The following is a 22,560-nucleotide window of genomic DNA, read 5'->3' as shown; positions in this document are numbered from 1 at the left end:
ATTTAATAGTATGGCTAAAGGGAAGGGGTTAGGTTGAGAATTTGGCATGCCAGAGGCAATTTTTGCCCAGCAACTGATTTGAAATTTAATTTATACTAGAAATTATCTATATGATAGATCCATTTTTAAAGGGAAGTGAAATATTTCCTTTTTTTCCTTCAGAAGTTTAGATGAATACAAACAAATTTGTATGCTTATACATTTGATTCTGTCAACCATCTTGTTTTTGCCAGGGCAAAATACAGTGTTGGGTTCATTTTGGTAAAATCTCAACAAAAACAAAACAGTTTCTTGATGTCAACCTTTCATAACTTTTTTGGGCATTTGTTTGCTAGGTTTGACAGATCACAGTCCACTTTTACTGACTTTTTAACACCCAGCTTAAAAAATATTCACATAAAAAATCATAGCAGTAAGGGCAATTTAAGACAAACCATAGCATTAGCCTCACCATGCTATCCAATCGAATCTCAAATAATGCCTAGCTGGCCAGACAGTCCACAGAGTAATTTAATGTGATGTCACAGTAGGTCAGAGGAATAAAAATATGAGAAAGGGACAGAATACAACCCTATAAATACAATAAAGGAGCAACAAGGTGAAGAAGGTCTGAGTGACATATATGCTTACAAAGTGTCAGTGAGATAAGGTAAGACTAATCATACATTTTTATAAACTCAGAATTTTAGCCAAACGCAGCTTGTCTTTGGACAGTAATTGAATGTTAAATGAATGCAATGAAAAGGTGACATGAAATTGTATGATACTGATGACTGCCACTGATAATTCCCTCCCACAATATCTGGCTGTTTTCAACAATGGTATAAAATTAAGCCCTTTAAGACCATGATTTATTGTGAATCTCGAGACTTGGATAAGATCGACATTAAAAATTATTTATTCCAAAAAACATGACTTCTTACAAGTTCTCTAGTTATTATTTTTGAACCAAATTGGTTGTGTAAAGGACACATGTCAGCGTTAGAGAGTAGTTTTACTTTTTGGTTACATTTGAAATGGACTGTTCCCAATATAACGTCTGTACATGTAGAAACTATGTGCAGAAACTGTGTTTAAAACTAGTACTTTAAATTAGATTATTAAAATAAAATTAATTAAAAAAATTAATTTAGATGCTCTGCTCAGATTCTCTGCTTCAAGTAGTGCATTACTTATTAATACATATCAAATATAGTTTAAAAATATAGTTTTGGTGTTGAATGTCCAAAATGAAAAGGGTTGCGCGAGTTTGGAGCTGAACCCGGACATATCCCCGTTTTCACCCAGGCAGCCCCTCTAAACATGAGCATCTGAGCATTTCATGCTCCAATACTCATCTTTGCCCTGTGCTGAATCGAGCAGGAAAAATGTTTTTTTTTTTAGTTTCGGTGATGTACTGGACTCTCCATGGGCTGCTTAAAGTCCTTACAAAGTTTAACAGAACTTAGCTATGGACATTGATGAAAACTTATTATTGGTTGTATCATAAGAAGTTTTTCATGATGGAATTAATAAAAAAAAAATTGAAAAAAAGAAAATTTAACATCTCCTACAATTATTATGATGCATGCTTTATTGACATATACAGCAGTAAATGTCCCCATTCCCCTGAAATCTCATATAACTAAATATTATTATAACTAAAGGGTTGAACCTATCAATGTCAGATAATGCTTTATAGTTTTGATATTTTATTTCACAGTACCCCAATACATTGATTCATTCTATGTGTTGGTGTTGCATTTATACTTTAAGAGAAAGTAACCAAACTAACCAAAATTGTCATAGCACCCACCATCTGTCCTCTTTATCAGAAGGTCACTGAGTGACCTTGTGTCATTTTGCTTGCTGTCAGCTGCCAGACTAAATGATTGGCAGCTGAAATAGATTATACAACAATGGCAATTTGGCTTGCTCATGTAACATAATGATTTAATCTGTTTGCAGAGTCCACAGCTTTACCATTATCTTATGTATTTACATCGTTTCCAACTGGTAAATGACTAAAGCTGATTTGTAGTGCATAATCCTGAATACACTATCAACTAAGAAATGCTTTAGATGTTCCAAATAAAATGCACTCATTGTATCTCTAAAATTAGCCATATGTACCATTAACATTTCTTTTTAATGATAGGTTTTTATAGAAATTATTAAGGGTTTTGCAAGAACAGTCACAAGATATTTATCTATGAGCCACATTAAGGGGTCATGCATGCAGCAGAGCTGTGTTCACTAACTCTGTATGGCAGCCCACTAAGTACTTCAGGAGGCATAGTGTTCTAAAGTATTGCTTCTTGGGGAGAACATCCACAAATGCCACAATTTCTTTTTTACTATGGATCTGTGAGGAAAAAAAAATCCTATGTGTGACTGTGTATAAAATTGGAGGCCCACAAATATTTAGTACCTTGTCCATAGATATTCTGTATTTTGTAGACATTTTAGTACAGTAATTTAATTGTTGAAAAAGTTACTGTATATTAAACGCATAGTTCAAAGACAACTCCACAAACAATGCATTGTTCTATTTGTGCTAGCAGACACATTATTGCAGTAGGCTGTGTTTTTTATAGACATTTTAGTATAATAATTTAATTGATGAATAACTGATAATAAAACACATAGGGGCTCATTTACTATCCAGAAATACTCCCATATAAGGCGTATTTCTGATGCAGATTGCGGTGCAAAGGTTATTTGCACAGCAATCGGCGGCTTTTCCCCACTCACGCCAGGTCTAGAAAAGTGGGCATGGTGTGGTCGGTGTTAGGGCAAAACCCCTTCTTCTATGACCTGCTGGGGTCCAAATCAGGTAAAAAAATGTGAGTACTCGGAAGAGATAAACAATACAGACTCAGGGTTGTATCAGAATGATCTCTTATCTTTATTGGGAGGATACAAAATATTTATACCCTTTTATTAGAACTCAAGCCAAACACAGATATCGTCATTTTACGTAAGCATCGCGTGATTATTAATAATAATAATAATAATAATAATAATTTCTTTTTTTTATGTTTGCAAGTCAAGCACATTTGATTACAAAAAACCTTATCTTATCCTTCAGTTATTCATCCTTGAAAAGTATCTAGTACCAGTTATACTCCCAGAACATCAGGCACACATAGTTCTGAGAACTAATAAGCAATTAACTTTGTTTGTCTCAAATACACATGGCTCAGCAATTCTCAATTCTGACCTAAAATAAACCAGAAAGTAAAATGAAACCCAGGATACAAAATGAAGGTGCAATCCCTCACAGTCGGGAAAGGGGATGAGTCAACAGGCCCATCTCATTCATAATTTCTACGCCTGTTTTAGGCGTAAGAAATGGTCTAAATGTAAGCCAGCAAGGAAGCTGGCTTACAATTAGACTGGTGCTGGAAACTCCAAAGTTATGTAGAGGCCAGGGCCTCTTCATAACTTCGGCAGATCCACCACCAGCTAAAGGGGTTATTAAGACCGACCTCTAAAACGCCGGTCTTACTAAATGACCCCCATAGTTCAAAGACATTTCCCCAAACACTGCAGTATTATATTTGTGTTAGCGAATGTATTATTGCAGCAGAACATGGTTGACATTTTTGGTACAATAATTTAATTGTTGAACCAGTGATATTAAATGCATGATTCAAAGACATTTTACTGCAAACACTGCATTATTCCCAAAGTAAATAGTCAATGCCAGCGTGCAATGTGTTTGTAGAAGGGCAAGAACATTTAATTGAGCCTCTGTCTTTAAATTGCAGAAAACACACTTTCAATTTTGCTTGTACTGTTAAATAATCTATGTGTACCAAACAAATGACTTTTCATTTATAGTCCTCAAAATAAAATGTCTGGAAAACAGAACAGTGCCCATGCCTCATCCTCCCAGAGTCAGAATGTTGGTAGCAGCAGTAGCAGCACAGCTATCTGGCCAGTAGTAGTAGCTGTAGTGGTAGTAGGCCACAGTTGTTCCTGGCTTCCGAAAGGCTCAACGTTATTATTATTTAGAACAAAGAGGATGAGATTGTGGACTGGATGGCTCACTCCTTCTCAGTCACAACAGGTAGACATGGAGGTCCCCTCAGAGTCTGAAACCATGCCTTGGAAGAAGGGGTCACAGCATCCCTCATGCTCCTCATCCTTGCAACACCAGAGAAACCTTTCAGTTTCAGTTGCATCCTCTCTGTCTTCATTGCTTTCTCCTAATGGGCCACCTTTTTTCCTAAAAGGCAACAAAATCTCACCATATGCTACAGAAAATACGAGAGAGAGTACAGAGTCACCCTTTGGACTGCCATGAGGAGGGGGTTCAAGGGGAGGCAGGGGACCCCATGCAATTGCAGTACCCCAGACATCAGGGTATCTGCAATTGTTATGTTTTATATGTATTGTCATGTAATATTATTTACATGCAGCAATCTCCTTCACAGTATGAGGATGAGGGATAGCTTTTGCGATTGCTCGTCCTCATAAAGCTGCACTGTTTCTGGGCAGCAGATCACTGTATAGACTCCAACATCTGCTGCCCAGAAACAATGATTGATGTGTCTGCGCAAAAACAGGATCACCCGATGAATGATCATTTCAGTCGTTCATCAAGTGATCGGCGGAAAATTTAGGTGGGCAGATTGTTAGCCATGAGTGTTCGCAGCAATATTAGTTCCTGATAATCGGCGCCGACAATCAGGCAGTGTAAATACATGTTGATAGAAATGCACATGACACTCAAACATTATATGCGAGGGCCTGCTGGTGAGCTGACGCTCTAAAACATTATATGCGAGGGCCTGCTGTTGAGCTGACCCTCTAAAACATTTGGGCGAGGGCCTGCTGCTAAACTGACCGTCTAAAACATTAGGGGCGAGGGCCTGCTGCTGAGCTGACCCTCTTAAACATTAGAGGAGAGGGCCTGCTGCTGAACTGACCCTCTAAAACATTAAGGGCGAGGGCCTGCTGCTGAACTGACCCTCTAAAACATTAGGGGTGAGGGCCTGATGGTGAGCTGACCAAATAAAAAAAATTAGAGTGGAGGGAATATATACAATCTGGATGAGAAGGAGAAAACAAGATTCAACCATATACTCTTTTTTTGTGGTGGAGAAGGTGCATGGGAATACACTACAGTAGATTGAGTACATAAAAAATTATAGATTGAAATTCCCTTTATGTTCATCATCAGCTTAGCTCTCCTTTGGTGGAGTTGAGAAGTCAGGGGCAATCCAGGCCTTGTTCATTTTTATCTGAGTCAACCTGTCAGCATTTCGAGTGGACAAGCGGATACGCTCATCTGTTACAATGCCACCAGCAGCACTAAATACACGCTCAGACAAGACGCTGGCGGCAGGGCAGGCCAGCACCTCCAAGGCGTAAAGCGCAAGTTCGTTCCACGTGTCAAGCTTGGACACCCAGTAGTTTTAAGGCACTAAGGCAGGCATCCTCAAACTGCGGCCCTCCAGCTGTTGTAAAACTACAACTCCCACAATGCCCTGTTGTAGGCTGATACCTGTAGGCTGTGCGGGCATGCTGGGAGTTGTAGTTTTGCAACAGCTGGAGGGCCGCAGTTTGAGGATGCCTGCACTAAGGGATCATTTAGGACGCTAACACGGTCTGCTATGTATTCCTTCACCATCTTCCAAAATTTTTCCCTCCTTGTACCACTAGGCCGCGCTTCAGGGTTATGTTGCTGGCGGGGTGTAATGAAAGTGTCCCATGCCTTTGTTGGAACGGCTGTGTGTTCCCTTTTTCTCCCTTCCTCGGTTGCCTAAGGAAGTACGGACTCTGCCACCAGTGTTGTCAGATGGAAAATTTTGGAGCAATTTTCCAACAAGGATCTTCTGGTATTGCACCATTTTGCTCGTCCTCTCCACCAGAGGAATGAGAGATGAGAAGTTCTCTTTGTAGCGGGGGTCGAAAGGTGAACACCCAGTAATCTGTGTTATGTAAAATGCATATAATGCGAGGGTCGCTGGAAAGGCAGCATAACATGAAGTCAGCCATGTGTGCCAGAGTACCTCTTCTGCCCATACATGTTGAACAGATGGAATTAAAGTTCCATGGGTACTACCCCCTGTAGCAGAGGCAACTGTCTCCAGCTCCTCCTCCTCCTCTTCATGGTCCAATTCTCGCTGAGAAGACGAACTGAGGGTGGGCTGGCAATCACCCTGTGTAATGTCCTCCCCCATTTCCTCATCTACCACATTCAGAGCGTTGTTCTTAATTGTGAGCAGCGATCGTTTGAGTAGACACAGCAGTGGGATGGTTACGCTGATAATAGCGTTATCACCACTAACCATCTGTGTGGATTCATCACAGTTTTTTAAAACCTCACAGAGTTCTGACATCAATGCCCCCTCCTCGCTTGTGAATAGTGGCAGTTGACGCGAAAGGCGACAACCATGTTGCAGATGGTATTCCACAACTTCCCTCTGCTGCTCACAAAGCCTGGCCAACATGTGGAACATAGAGTGCCAGCACGTGCTCACGTTGCACAACAGTCGGTGAGCTGGAAGCCGCAAGCGCTGCTGCAGCGTTAACAGACCGGCTGAAGCTGTGGACGACTTGCGGAAATGGGCACACACGCGGGGCTCCTTCACTAGTAGCTCTGGCAAATTGGGGTAGGTTTTGATAAACCGCTGAACCACTAAGTTTAAGACGTGGGCTAGGCATGGGATGTGTGTCAGTTTTCTGAGCTCCAAAGCCGCCACCAAGTTACGGGCATTGTCAGACACAACCATGCCTGGTTGTAGGTTGAGTAGCAAGAGCTACAGCTTGGTTTGATCCCTTATACCCTGCCACAGATCTGTGGTGTGCTATTTTTCCCCTAAACAGATCAACTTCAGAAGGGCCTGTTGACGCTTACCCACAGCAGTGCTACACTGCTTCCAGCTAGTGACTGATAGCTGACTGCTGCTGGAGGTGGAAGTGGAGGAGGAGGCGGCGAAGGAGGAGAAGTGGGGGTTGGAGCCAGTAATATAGCTGCTGGCGGAGACCCTGATGGACGTAGGGCCCGCAACCCTGGGCATGGGAGCACCTGTGCCATCCCAAGGTTCGACTCACTCCCGGACTCCACAACATTCACCCAGTGTGCGGTCAGGGAAATGTAGCGTCCCTGGCAACAAGCACTTGTCCATGTGTCTGTGGTTAAGTGGACCTTACCAGTAACTGCGTTGGTCAGGGCACGGGTGATGTTCTGGGACACATGCTGGTGTAAGGCGGGCACGGCACACAGTGAAAAATAGTGGGGGCTGGGGACTGCGTACCGAGGGACGGCCGCGGACATCAGGCTGCGGAAGACCTCTGTGTCCACAAGCCTAAATGGCAACATTTCAAGGGCCAGTAATTTGGAAAGTTGCGCATTTAGTGCTATGGCCTGTGGGTGGGTGGGTATTTGTGCTTTCATTCAAATCCCTGTGTTATGGACATTTGGACACTGCGCTGGGACAGGGAAGTGGATGTTGTTGCTGATGGTTCATGTGAAGGTCCAGGTGCAGGACGAGGGGCATCCGGGCCTGCAGCTTCGACAGAGGATTGGCCAGCAGTGCATAACACAGGGGAAGAGGAGGCAGTGGTGTGACCCGCAGACCCAGATTGTGGAGCCAGGCGTTCATCCCACTTGTTAGGGTGCTTGGAGGCCATGTGGCGGATCATGCTGGTGGTGGTGAGGTTGCTAGTGTTCACTCCCCGGCTCATTTTGGTTGCAAACTATCACTCTTTTGTCGTCTGCACTTTCCACAAAAAAATCGCCTTACTGCGGAACACCTACCCCTTGGCAAGGTAGATTTACGCATGGGGAGGCTTGGTGTAACGGTTGCGGGCCTGTTTGGTGTGGGCCGACTTCTCACTTTTGCAACCCCATTGCCTCTTCCAGCCTGTTGCGGTGTTGCGGATCCCTCCCTCGCTGTACTGTGGTCCTTGCTCGGCTTTTCACCTTCCCATGTTGGGTCAGTGACTTCATCGTCAACCACCTCCTCTTCCACTTCCTGACATCCTCCTGACTTGACCTAACCACAACCTCAGTGATTGGTAACTGCATTTCATCATCATCCACCTCGTGAACGAGCGATTACCGTTCACCACCATCATCTTCTTGAGACTGTGAAGGCTCAAGAGGTTGTGAATAAGGGCACAATATCTCAGGTCCCTCTTCAAGCGTGCTGGGTGCGAGTGCCAAATGTAATAGTAGGGCTGGATAGAGCTCCTCGGAATATCCAAGTGTGGGATCACTCATTTGGCAAGCCTCTCCATGGTGGGAGGAAGGATGATGAGAGAGAGGTTTCGGTTGACCAGACTCTTGGCTACAGAGACTGGACTTGGAGAAGAGAGGGTGGTGCTTAACCGACTGGAAGCATTATCTTAAGCAATCCAACCGACCAATTATTCGCACTGGTCCGACTTGGACAGTGTTGTCCTGCGCCGACCAACTAAGTTAGACATGAAGCTGGGTACAGTGGATGTTTTTTTTTTTTCTAGCGCACTCGCAGCAGGCACAGTTTCATTGCGCCCAGGGCCACGGCCTCTGCATGCACCATTAGCATCACGCCTACTTCCCCGTCCCTTAGTGCTCGCCTTCTTCATATTAATGGTTTTGTCACTAGATGTGGCGCAGATTGTTTTACAGTCCGCTAAAGACACAGTTTTCTGATGCAGGACAGTATATGTCACAGAAACACACAGAATATGGGCACTAGATTAGGCCCAGATTATTGGAATTTGCCCTAAAGAAACAGTTTTTGGATGCAGGACAGTATATGTCACAGAAACACACAGAATATGGACACTAGATTAGGCCCAGATTTTTGGAATTTGCCCTAAAGAAACTGTTTTTGGATGCAGGACAGTATATGTCACAGAAACACACAGAATATGGACACTAGATTAGGCCCAGATTTTTGGAATTTGCCCTAAAGAAACAGTTTTTGGTTGCAGGACAGTTTTTGGATGCAGGGCAGTTTTTGGATACAGGACAGTATATGTCACAGAAACACACAGAATATGGACACTAGATTAGGCCCAGATTTTTGAAATTTGCAAAACAAACTCATTTTTCGGATGCAGGACAGTATATGTTACAGAAACGCACAGAATATGGACACTAGATTAGGCCAAGATTATTGGAATTTGCCCCAAAGAAGCAGTTTTTGGATGCAGTACAGTATATGTCACAGAAACACACAGAATCTGGACACTAGATTAGTGCCATATTATTGAAATTTGCCCTAAAGAAGCAGTGTTTGGATGCAGAACAATTTTTGGATGCAGGACAGTATATGTCACTGAAACACACACAATATGGAAACTAGATTAGACCCAGATTTTTGGAATTTGCAAAACAATCTCAGTTTTCGGATGCAGGACAGTATATGTCACAGAAACACACAGAATATGGACACTAGATTAGGCCCAGATTTTTGGAATTTTCCCTAAAGAAACAGTTTTTGGATGCAGGACAGTATATGTCACTGAAACACACAGAATATGGACACAAGATTAGGCCCAGATTAATGGAATTTGCCCTAAAGAAACAGTTTTCGGATGCAGGACAGTATATGTCACAGAAACACACAGAATATGGACACTAGATTAGGCCCAGATTTTTGGAATTTGCAAAACAAACTCAGTTTTCAGATGCAGGACAGTATATGTCACAGAAACACACAGAATATGGACACTATTTTAGGCCCAAATTATTGGAATCTGCGGTAGACACTGTTTTCTAATGTAGTTTATATTTATATTTTTCACTATATCTGGGCCTGACAACCACGCAATGTATTGAAGCGCAAATTACAGAATTCATGGATTACACCGTTGACAGCAAAAATGTGGATACATTATGGGAAAAAAAAATAAATGTGTTTTCTGTATTTATTTTTTTTTCCTATATCTGGGCCTGACAACCACACAATGTATTGAAGCACAGATCACACAATTCATGGATTACACCGTTGACATAAAAAATGTGGATAGATTATGGGAGAAAAATTGTTTTCTGTATTTAATTTTTTTCCCCTATATCTGGGCCTAACAACCATACAATGTATTGAAGCGCAGATCACACAATTCACGGATTACACCGTTGACAGCAAAAATGTAGATAGATTATGGGGAAAAAAAATTGTGTTTTCTGTATTATTATTTTTTCCCTATATCTGGGCCTGACAACTACACAATGTATTGAAGCGCAGATCACGCAATTCACGGAGTACATAGTTGACAGCAAAAATGTGGATTATGGGAAAAAAATATTATTTTCACTAATATTCTTCCTATCTCTGCCCCTGACACACAGAAGGTATTGCTGCACAGATGTCGCAAGTCACTGCAGACACTGTAACGGGGCGCCGAAGGCGTACTCGGTCTCCCATCAGCTGCAGACCTGCTGCTTAGCTTCGGGAGCGAGGATCTGTGTTCAGCCTCGTTCCCAGGGCGGCTTTGGCTAGCTGGGAGGCTCCTACTCCTAGGTCTGCCTTGAGCGCCGAGCTGATCACTCGGTGCTCGACTTGTTTGTCTGTCGGTCATGTGACGCTAGCCACATCACATGACCCTCACTCCCCACTATAAATACAGGCAACCTGCTGGCTACAGGTTGTCTGTGATTTTGGTCCCTTAGGCTGTGTATTATTATTGTTATTTAGCTTACCTTTGGATTTGACCCTTGATCTGCTTCTTAACACCTCTTCTGCCTGCTCCCTGAATCTTGACGCTACCTCTCGGATTTTGACCTCGGCTTGTTTTTGGATTTTGTCTTAGTCTCTTCTCTTGTACTGACGTGACCTCCTGGACTGACCCCGGCTAGTTGACCCGCCTGGCCCTTCCGTCTTTGGTGGTACCTTGCTTGTTCCACCTCTGTCTGCTCTAGTGCTACCTCTCATTGGCTGTCCGCTTCCCTGCTGTTTTTATCTCTCTGATTGCACTTACTCAGGTCAGGGACTGTCGCCCAGTTGCGCCCCGTCACCTAGGGCAGGTGGTGCAAGTAGGCAGGGACAGGGGACCATGTGGCAGCTCAGGGGGTGCACCTCCGCTCTATCTTTACACCCGAGACTCTACCCCGTGACAGAATCACAGGCCTTAATTTAGCATGGACCCTCTACAAAGCCTCACCGAACATGTGCAGGGTCTTGCTCAAACATATCACATGACTTAACCCCTCAGATGAACACCATAAAAAATAAAAACTGTGCTAAATAAACAATTTTTTTTGTTACCTTACATCACAAAAAGTGCAACAGCAAGCGATCAAAAAGACGTTTGCCCACCAAAATAGTACCAATCTAACCGTCACCTCATCCCACAAAAAATGAGCCTCTACCTGAGACAATCACCCCAAAAATAAAAAAACTATGGCTCAGAAAAGGGAGACACTAAAACATAATATTTTTGGTTTTAAAAAAGCTGTTATTGTGTAAAACTTACATAAATAAATAAAAAGTATACAGACAAACAACTAAAAAAGGTTCTGATCTGGTTAACTGGTCGTTGGAGGCCTGTCGGGCCTTTAATACCCTTAAAAATTGTTTTGAGATGGCTCCGGTCTTAGTTCAGCCCGATACCGAGGAACCTTTTGTGGTGGAGGTTGATGCCTCAGAGGATGGTGTGGGGGCCATCCTTTCTCAGGGGTCTTCTAACCTCACTAATTTAAGGCCATGCGCCTTCTTCTCTCGTAAGTTCTCTCCTTCAGAGAGAAATTACGATATTGGAAACCGCGAATTACTGGCCATAAAATGGGCATTTGAGGAATGGAGGCATTTTTTAGAAGGGGCTAGACACCGTATTACTGTCCTCACCGATCATAAGAACTTAGTGTTTCTTGAGGCGGCCAAACGCCTTAATCCTAGACAAGCCAGATGGGCCCTGTTTTTTACTCGTTTTAATTTTTCTATTACTTTCAGACCAAGTAGTAAAAATATTAAGGCAGATGCCTTATCCCGGAGTTTTAATGCCGTCCAACCTCCTGACACCCCCCCGGAACCCATCTTGCCGGCAAGCATCTTTGTGGCAGCAATTTCTGTGGATCTTTCCTCTGAGATTCAACGGGCAGATAAGTTATTTGTTCCTGAGTGCTTTAATTTTCAATTATTGGGTGAATGTCATGACTCCGTGCTCTCTGGTCATCCAGGTATTGCTGCCACTAAGGAATTGCTGCTGAGGTCTTTCTGGTGGCCCATTTTGTCTAAGGATGTACGGTCTTATGTTTTGGCTTGCGATGTTTGTGCCAGGTCTAAGACCCCGAGAACACTTCCCGCTGGTGAACTACAACCACTACCCATTCCCTGCAAGCCATGGTCTCACATTTCCATGTATTTTATTTCTGATCTGCCCCCTTCTGAGGGGAAATCAGTGGTGTGTGTAGTGGTTGACCGTTTTAGCAAGATGGTGCACTTTGTTCCTTTAAGTAAGCTCCCTGATGCGAAGACCTTAGCATCCTTGTTCATTGAACATGTGGTACGTCTGCATGGTGTCCCTGAGAATATCGTCTCTGATAGAGGTGTTCAGTTTGTTTCTGGTTTCTAGAGGGCTTTTTGTTGAAGATACGACATCTCTTTATCCTTTTCGTCTGCTTTCCATCCACAGACCAAAGGGCAGACGGAACGGTTAAATCAGGCAGTGGAGCTTTTTCTAAGGTGCTATGTATCACATAACCAACTCTTATGGGTGATATACCTCCCGTTGGCAGAATTCGCTATTAACAATCGAGTTAATTCTTTCATGGGGGTGTCTCCTTTTTTTTGTAACAGTGTTTGCATCCTCGCTTTTGTTCTAGTCCCTCTGTATCCTCACTCAACCCGCAGGCAGATTCTTTTACCTCTAGACTGTGCACAGTCTGTGCACAAGTTCAAACAAACCTGGAAAAGGCCCAGGAAACCCAGTGTAAACATGCCAATAAGAGACGTTCCAAGGGGGTAAATTTTGTACTCGGCGATAAGGTGTGGTTGTCGACTAAGAATCTTGCTTTGAAACAGTGTTCTAGGAAATTCTCTCTGCGTTTCATTGGACCATACAATATTATTGAAGTTGTTAACCCAGTGTTCTTTAGACTTAAAGGGAACCTGTTATGTGGATATTTGATTATAATCTAACTAATTATATACAATCATTAACTACTAAAAAGTACCTTAGATGTATTCACTTACTGGTGTGACAGATGGTTATTTCATAATATACACACAAAGATGCCGCATGCCGCATGCTAATGAGCTGATTCGAGTCCGGCGTGATGTCATTGAGTCCAGCGTATATTTAATTCAGAGCTATAGCCACTCCCCTGCCCACCTGCTGGTTCATATGGAAACAAACTGTCATTCATGACTCATCATTATCAGCTGGAGCTTTTCAATACAAGATGTTGGCAGATTGACTGGCTCAATTAAAGAAAGTGACCCAGCATTGTGCTAAGAGAATCAGTCACTTATTTAGGTTGCCCTTAGTTAGGACACCATAAAACTGGTGACAGGTTCCCTTTAAGCTACCCGACTCCTTTCATATTCATGATGTGTTTCATAAGTCGTTGCTTAAGAGATCTGTGTCACCAGTGGTTCCGGTTAAAAAACCTCCTCCACCTGTGGAGGTTGAAGGTCAGGAGGAATTCATGATCTCTAGAATTATTGATGTTAGAAAGGTTAGGAACTCCTTTCAATACCTGGTCCACTGGAAAGGATATGGACCCGAGGAGAGGTCTTGGGTCCCAGCTACTAAGATCCACGTCCGAGGCTCATCAAGAAGTTTCATGATGAGCATCCTAGGGGATTTTTACCTAAGGGCTTGGGTCCGGTGGCCCCTCGTAAAAGGGGGGTACTGTAACGGGGCGCCGAATGCGCACTCGGTCTCCCATCAGCCGCAGACCTGCTGCTTAGCTTCGGGAGCGAGGATCTGTGTTCAGCCTCGTTCCCTTTGGCTAGCTGGGAGGCTCCTACTCCTAGGTCTGCCTTGAGCGCCGAGCTGATCACTCGGTGCTCGACTTGTTTGTCTGTCGGTTATGTGACGCTGGTCATGTCACATGACCCTCACTCCCCACTATAAATACAGCCAACCTGTTGGCTACAGGTTGCCTGTGATTTTGGTCCCTTAGGCTGTTATTATTATTGTTATTTAGCTTACCTTTGGATTTGACCCTTGATCTGCTTCCTGACACCTCCTCTGCCTGCTCCCTGAACCTTGACGCTACCTCTCGGATTTTGACCTCGGCTTGCTTTTGGACTTTTTCTTTGCCTCTTCTCTTGTACTGACGTGACCTCCTGGACTGACCCCGGCTAGTTGACCCACCTCGCCCTTCCGTACCTTCCTTGTTCCACCTCTGTCCGCTCTAGTGCTACCTCTCATCGGCTGTCCGCTTCCCTTCTGTCTCTATCTCTCTGCTTGCACTTACTCAGGTCAGGGACTGTCGCCCAGCTGCACCCCGTCATCTAGGGCGGGTGGTGCAAGTAGGCAGGGACAGGGGACCGGGTGGCAGTTCAGGGGGTGCACCTCCGCTCTATCTTTATACCCGCGACTCTACCCCGTGACAGACACCTTCTAAATACCGAAATAATCGCTATTTTGAAAAGTATTAAAAAAAAAAAAAAACTTTGCACAATTATATTGCTGCCACCACACACAATAGTCCTTAAACAGACTTTTGGGTCTTTGAAACATTTTAAAATTGAATAAATTGCGATCACAAACTCCCTACACTATCTGTCCCTTCCTAAGCGCAGCTCTCCCTGACTTGCAATGAGCCGAACCCGAATCATCGGGTGCTATATACCTGTACGTTTATTGGCTGCTTAGCAGCCGCAAAACGTGCAGGGAGGAGACTCGAGCATGGTGCTCGAGCACATGTGGTACTCGGCCGAGAACCACCATGTGCCGAGCATAGCGATGCTCGAGCTGAACAAGTATTTGGCCAAGCATTCTCGCTTATCACTAATTAAGGGTTTTGCAAGAACAGTCACAAGATATTTATCTATGAGCCACAATAAGGGATCATGCACACAGCAAAGCTGTGTTCACTAACTCTGTATGGCAACCCACTAAGTACTTAAGGAGGCATACTATTCTAAAGTATTGCTTATTGGGGAGAACATTCCACGAATGCCACAATTTATTTTTACTATGGATCTGTGAGAAAAAAAATCCTATGCGTAACTGTGCATAAAATCGGAGGCCCACAAATATTTAGTATGTGTCCTTAGCAGGATAAGGACAATTCATTATGTAGATATTCTGTATTTTGTAGACATTTTAGTACAATAATTTAATTGTTGAAAAAGTTATATTAAGCACATAGTTCAAAGACAACTCCACAAACAACGCATTGTTCTATTTGTGCAAGCGGATGCATTACTGCAGCAGATCGTGTTTTTCATAGATATTTATAGTACAATAATTTAATTGTTGAAAAAGTTATATTAGTAACATAGTACATAAGGCCGAAAAAAGACATTTGTACATCTAGTTTGGCCTGTCATTCTGCAAGTTGATCCAGAGGAAGGCAAAAAAAAACTGTGAGGTAGAAGCCAATTTTCCCCACTTTAGGGGAATAAAAAATTCCTTCCCGACTCCAATCAGGCAATCAGAAAAACTCAGTGGATCAACGACCCCTCTCTAGTAGCTATAGCCTGTAATATTATTACACTCCAGAAATACATCCAGGCCCCTCTTGAATTCCTTTATTGTACTGACCATCACCACCTCCTCAGGCAGAGAGTTCCATAGTCTCACTGCTCTTACCGTAAAGAATCCTCTTCTATGATTGTGTACAAACCTTCTTTCCCACAGATGCAGAGGATGTCCCCTCGTCACAGTCAGTCCTTGAGATAAATAGATGATGGGATAGATCTCTGTACTGACCCCTGATATATTTATACATAGTAATTAGATTTCCCCTCAGTCGTCTTTTTTCTAAAGTGAATAACCCTAATTTTGATAATCTTTCAGGGTACTGTAGTTGCCCCATTCCAGTTATTACTTTAGTTGCCCTCCTCTGGACCCTCTCCAGCTCTATGTCTTCCTTGTTCACAGGAGCCCAGAACTGTACACAGTACTCCATGTGTGGTCTGACTAGCGATTTGTAAAGAGTTGGGCTATGTTCTTATCACTGGCATCTATGCCCCTTTTGATGCAGCCCATTATCTTATTGGCCTTGGCAGCAGCTGCCTGACACTGTTTTTTGCAGCTTAGTTTGCGGTTTATTAAAATTCTTAGATCTTTATCCATGTCAGTGGTACCGAGTGTTTTACCATTTAGTATGTACGGGTGACTTGCATTATTCCTTCCCATGTGCATAACTTTACATTTGTCAGTGTTAAACCTCATCTGCCCAAGCCTCCAATCTATCCAGATCCCTCTGTAGTAGTATACTGTCCTCTTCAGTGTTAATTACTTTACACAGTTTAGTGTCATCTGCGAAAATTTATATTTTACTATGCAAGCCTTTTACAAGATCATTAATAAATATATTGAATAGAATAGGGCCCAATACTGACTGACCCCTGAGGTACTCCACTAGTGACAGTGACCCAATCTGAGTGTGTACCGTTAATAACCACCCTCTGTTGTCTATCACTCAGCCAGTTACTTACTCACATACAGACATTTTCTCCCAGTCAGAGCATTCTAATTTTATATACTAATCTTTTATGTGGTACAGTGTCAAATGCTTTGGAGAAGTCCAGATATACGACATCCATTGATATGCCGCTGTCAAGTATAGAACTTACCTCCTCATAGAAACTGATTAAATTAGTTTGGCATGACCGATCCCTCATGAAGCCATGCTGATATGGTGTTATTTGCTTATCTCTGTTGAGATGCTCTAAGATAGCATCCCTTAGAAAACCTTCAAACAGTTTACCCACAACAGATGTTAAACTTACCGGCCTATAGTTTCCAGGCTCTGTTTTTGGACCCTTTTTGAATATTGGCACCACATTTGCTATACGCCAATCCTGTGGAACATTCCCTGTCAGTATAGAGTCCGCAAATATCAATCGCCGGTCCTGGCGATTTGTCTATTTTAATCTTTTTAAGTCGCTGTTGTACTTCTTTCTGGGTCAGACAGGACACTTTTAATAGGGGATTTATTTTTTACATTCAGCATTTCATTTGACAGTTTATTTTCCTCAGTGAATACATTGGAGAAAAAAATATTTAACAGCTTTGCTTTCTTCTCGTCGCTCTCTGCGACTCCCCCCTCATTACTCTTTAAAGGGCTGACACCTTCAGATTTATACTTAACATTTATATAATTGAAGAACATTTTAGGGTTAGTTTTACTCTCTTTGGCAATTAATCTTTCGGTCTTTAGTTTGGCCGCTTTTATTTGTTTTTTACAGGTTATATATTTTTCCTTATAGTTTTTCAGTGCTTCCACGCAACCCTCCTGTTTTAGTGATTTATATACTTTCCTTTTGTCATTGTTGCTTTCTTTACAGTTCTATTTATCCACATTGTTTTCTTTTTGTTCCTTAACCTTTTATTCCCATACGGTATGTACCTCTCACAATGAGATTTTAGGATGCTTTTAAAGAGATCTCATTTTGTGGCTGTATTTCTATTTTTGAGGACTTTGTCCCAGTTAGTTAGGCCTATGGCCTCTCTTAGTTGGCAAAATTTAGCTTTTTTGAAGTTTGGTATTTTTGTTCCTCCCTGTAGAAACGCTCTTTTGAATGATAATTGGAAGGTTATTAATTTATAGTCACTATTTCCCAGGTGTCCCCAAACCTGCACATCTGTTGTTCTGTCAGGCCTATTGGTTAATACTAAGTCCAGTATGGCCGTCCCTCTAGTCGGGTCCTGAACCAGTTGGGAGAGGTAATTGTCTTTGGTTATTGCCAAGAACCTGTTTCCTTTATGGGATGTACAGCTTTCAGTTTCCCAGTCTATATCTGGGTAGTTAAAGTCCCCCATAATAACTACCTCATTATGATTTGCTGCCTTGTCTATCTCGTTTAGTAGTAGATTTTCTGTGGACTCTGGTATATTAGGTGGTTTATAGTAAACTCCTTTTAATAATTTATTATTGTTTTTAGCTCCATGTATCTCTACCCACAGTGACTCCACATGTTCATGTCCCTCATTTATATCTTCCCGGAGTGTGGGCTTTAGATGGGACTTTACATAAAGGCAGACCCCTCCCCCTCTCCGGTTTTGATGATCCTTTCTAAACAGACTGTAACCTTGTACATTAACTGCCCAGACTTTACCGATGCGCAGCCATTCTTGGCATCGGATGAGTAAGAGGAGGTAGCAATGGCCACCACCCAGCGGTCTGACGACAGTACCCAAATCAGCCCAAGGAGGGTGGTCCCCGCTGTTGCTGCCTACTCTGAGATCTCTAATGTCAGTGGTGGTGAAGGTGACGATGATGACATGTCGATAGACGTCACGTGGGTGCCCACAAGAGAGGAAAAGGAGGGGAGTTCAGCAGCTGATGGAGCAGCTGTTAGGGAGAAGGAGGAAAAGCAGGCAGAACTCGCAGTGCACATGAGGCAAAAAGCAGACTGCAAATGTATCTGGAGCTAGCCATCCACCATGCACGGTCACATCTTGTGCTCCCTGGATGCCGGCACATGGCTCCGCAGTGTGGGCTATTTTTAACTTGTCAGCTGCTGACAATACTGTTGCCATCTGCAGCCTGTGCTGTCAACGCATAAGTCGTGGTAAGCCCAACACTCACCTAGGGACGACCGCCTTAAGAAGGCACCTGGCCTCCCATCACCGAGCCCAGTGGGAGCAACACCGTCAGAACCCACAAAGCCACTCTCCCGGCACTCCACGTCCTGCCTCTTCTCCTTCTCCTTTCTCCTCCCATTTGTCCTCCACTCCGCCTTCCACCGTGCCCTCGTCGCGTTCATCTGGCAAAAGGCAGGCTTCCATGGCCCAAATGTTTGAACGTAAAAAGTTGATGATGCCGGATAACCCTCTCGCCCAACGCCTGACCTCCGGCTTGTCGGAACTGCTAGCCCGCCAACTACTGCCATATAAACGGGTGGACTCGGAGGCCTTTAGAAAATTTGTCGCCATTAGCACAAAGCAATGGAAGGTCCCCGGAAGGAAATATTTCTCCCAGAAGGGCATCCCAGAGCAATATGGCCATGTTCAGTGGCAAGTGAATGTATCTCTGGCACACAGTGTTGGTGCCAGGATACATCTGACCACAGACACGTGGTCTAGAAAACACGGGCAGGGAAGGTACATAACTTTTACTGCCCACTGGGTGAACTTTCTGATGGCTGTCAAGCATGTAACCCATGGCACCCGTGTGGATTTGGTGTTACCGCCACGGATTGCATGCAGGCCTGCCTTTTTCTCATCCTCCTACTCCATCCACCGTCTCCTCCTCGGCTGACTCCTCCTTTTCCACTGCTACCGCCTCTTCTGTTGCGCGTCCCCCAAGCTCCCCAGAACCTATTTGATGTGCTAGGTGAGACGTTACCAAGCTGTGCTGCGGCTGTTGTGCCTGGAAACCAAGAGCCACATCGGTCCTGCACTCCTTTCAGCTGGCCGATCAGTGGCTAACCCCACTCAATTTGACAGTTGGTAAAGTGGTCTGCGACAACGGTGCCATTCTGAGGTTTTCTGAATAGTGTTGTTATAAGCTTATCATCCTGCTTAGATACCCTCACGTCCAAAAATGTGATACTGTCCCTCTGTATCTGATGATTGAACCTGAGTCAAATCTCGTTGATATTAAGAGCCCTCTTGAAGTTCTCAAATTCCTCACTATTGCCATCCCAGATGAGGAATACATTGTCGATGTATCATGTCCAAAACAATATTTTCTAATTTCACCACTCCTGATGGTCTGAAAAAACGATTGTGTCCTCCCACCAGCCCAGTAAGAGGTTAGCATATGTGGGGGCATAGGGGCTCCTCATAACCGTCCCCCTGAGCTGGTGGTAGAGTCATGGATTAAAGAAAAAAGTTTTGAGTGAATGCATTATGTGTCCTGAATTGTGTGCCCAAAGTGCGTAAAAAAATGCCATAGCAGATAGTCCTTTCTCGTGAGGGATAGAGCTGTATAAAGACTCAACGTCAATAGACAGTCAGAGTCAACATGCAGCACATCTATCTTTTTAAGAAAATCCATGGTGTCCCTCGTATATGAAGGAAGGGAAGATACAAATTGTCTGAGAACCTTATCCACATATACACCACAGTTTTGAATCAAACAATTGACTCCTGAGACGATGGGTCGACCCCTTAACGGACTCGTGCCTTTATGGACCTAGTAGGGGAAACTTGTCTGGGTCTCTGGGGGCTCATTCCCCCTGAACACATTTAGGGTTAATTAGGGCATTGTAGTTGAGATACGAGGACAGGGAGTCTCCACCATTGGGATTCTTCTCTGGGCTGAGGGGTACTACAGGGTGATAATTAGAGTAAATTTATCCCCCTCCCCTGAAACCCCTACTCGTCCCTCACTATAGATATATAATTTATGAATTTAGTGCTATCAAGTGTGGTATTTGTTAGTTTGGTATCCTATAGGTATATTAGACGGTCATTGGATATCAATTTTACTGCAGGCCAGTGGAGTACAGGCCCCAAACATTAGGCATTCACCGGACAGAAAACATCAAGTGATTATGTGGCTGGAGGTATATTAGATGGTCATTGGATATCAATTTTACTGCAGGCCAGTAAACTACAGGCCCCAAAAATTATTCATTCACTGTACAGAAAAGAACAATTGATAATGTGGCTGGAGGTACATTAGGCAGTCACCGTATAACAATTTTACTGTTGGCCGTTAGATTACAGGTCCCAAATATTGTAAATGCATAAGGAAATACATACTCACCTCACTGAAACCGCTGTTCCAAGGCTGCCTTGTCTCCTGCTGTCCTCTACTTCCTGATCCAGTGATGACATCCTGACATAGTGACATTTGACCTCTGTAGACAGTCACCTGTGTCAGGAAATTATCACTGCAGCAGGAATGTTTTCTAAGCCTGTACACGTGTTTATGACAATGCATTCCTATAATATAGTTACTGAATTTGTCATTAAAAATATTATTATTATTAATAATATTAATAATCAGATCAATGCTTTTTTATAAATAATCAATAGAATTAATAATACAAATTTAAATAATAATCAAAATAATCATAAGTTTTTTTTAATAATTGGTAACAAACGAATCTACCCTTCAGAACAAGAGAATTATTAATATGCTTGATCATGTAGTTTGTTTTCACCCACATACTGTATGTGCATGTCACACAAAGAGATGATTCAGTTTTTGTATAGCTCGCTTATGTGGGGGAAACCATGTCCATTCCATCAAGAAAACTTTGGGTCTTAGCTGCTGACTGTGGAAATCGGCATCCGAAATCCAACAATAGGATCTCATAAATGTCAATTGGAACATGCTATTTTCTGGGGTTACTGTACAGTTACTTTCAGATAACACAGGATATACAGTGTAAAAAAAAGAAAAAAAGAAAACGGAAAATATTACTTCATACCTCTGTTTTTTACAGATTAGTTTTTAGACTTTTTGTCATTTTCCACCTCCTTAACATTTTTACAAAAAGTGGATGGGATGTGGTTGGGAGAGGGCAAGCCATTAGTTGGACATCCATAGTCCAGCTCATTGAACAAAAAACTGGCACATACCAGAAATCTAAAACAGCTCCCTTGCTGGGTAGATTACTTTTTCTGGTGCATGGACCTCCAAATGATGTGCCAAAATGAGGTGCCTTTTAATAATTGTGGTATATCATACAATATCGAGCTTTTATATTTAAGGGCTAATGTATTAAAGGGATTGTCTGACTTCAGAAAATGGTATTTAGCAACGTTAATACAAGGTACTTACTAATGATTGTGAATGTCTATATTGCTTCCTTTGAAGGCTTGATTCGTTGTCCCATCACATCATATGCTAATCATATCTAGGGGATCATCATGCAATCCAGCAGCGATGGCTGTGCTTGCACACTATAGGAAAAAGCAAAGACTTTGCATAGACATGCATGAGCAGCAGCTCCTGTCCCAGCCACCTCAAATCTCCAATGTAGCAGTGGTTGCAACTGCTGGAAATGAGCAGTATATAATGTGATGGAAAAATGAATCGAGCCAGCAAAGGAGGGAATATGGACAATCACAATACATTAGTAAGTGCCTTACATTAACTTTGTCTACATGATAAATTGAAGTGAGACAACCCTTTTAACATGCAACATTTTACATGCAACTATCAGTTATTGTGAGCCAAAACCAGGTTTGGGTCAAAAACACACCTGTGCAAACCTTTCCATCATACCTTATCTCTGTGTAGGCTTAACTACTGGCTTTGGCTCAGAATAACTGATGGAAATAACTGATCAAATAACTGAAGTGTGAACTTGGCCTAAAATATAGACCTGTTCACAAAATTTCTGGCTTCACCTTAGTATATACAAAATGGCAGGCATGGTACAAACCATGTTAAAATGAAGCAAATGCATTATACATTTGTTGCAAATGCCTACTCCACTGGCAAAACAGGCAAAATCACTTCACTGATCTGGCTTATTGCATTTGGTACATTACTCCCTAAGACTAGCATCAGCGATGCCACCTAATAAATTTCCCCCATTATGT

This window comes from Bufo bufo, chromosome 3 (assembly GCF_905171765.1).
Source record: "Bufo bufo chromosome 3, aBufBuf1.1, whole genome shotgun sequence".
NCBI lineage: Eukaryota > Metazoa > Chordata > Amphibia > Anura > Bufonidae > Bufo > Bufo bufo.
The sequence above is the reverse complement of the archived record's forward strand: the minus strand, read 5'-3'. Positions refer to the sequence as shown.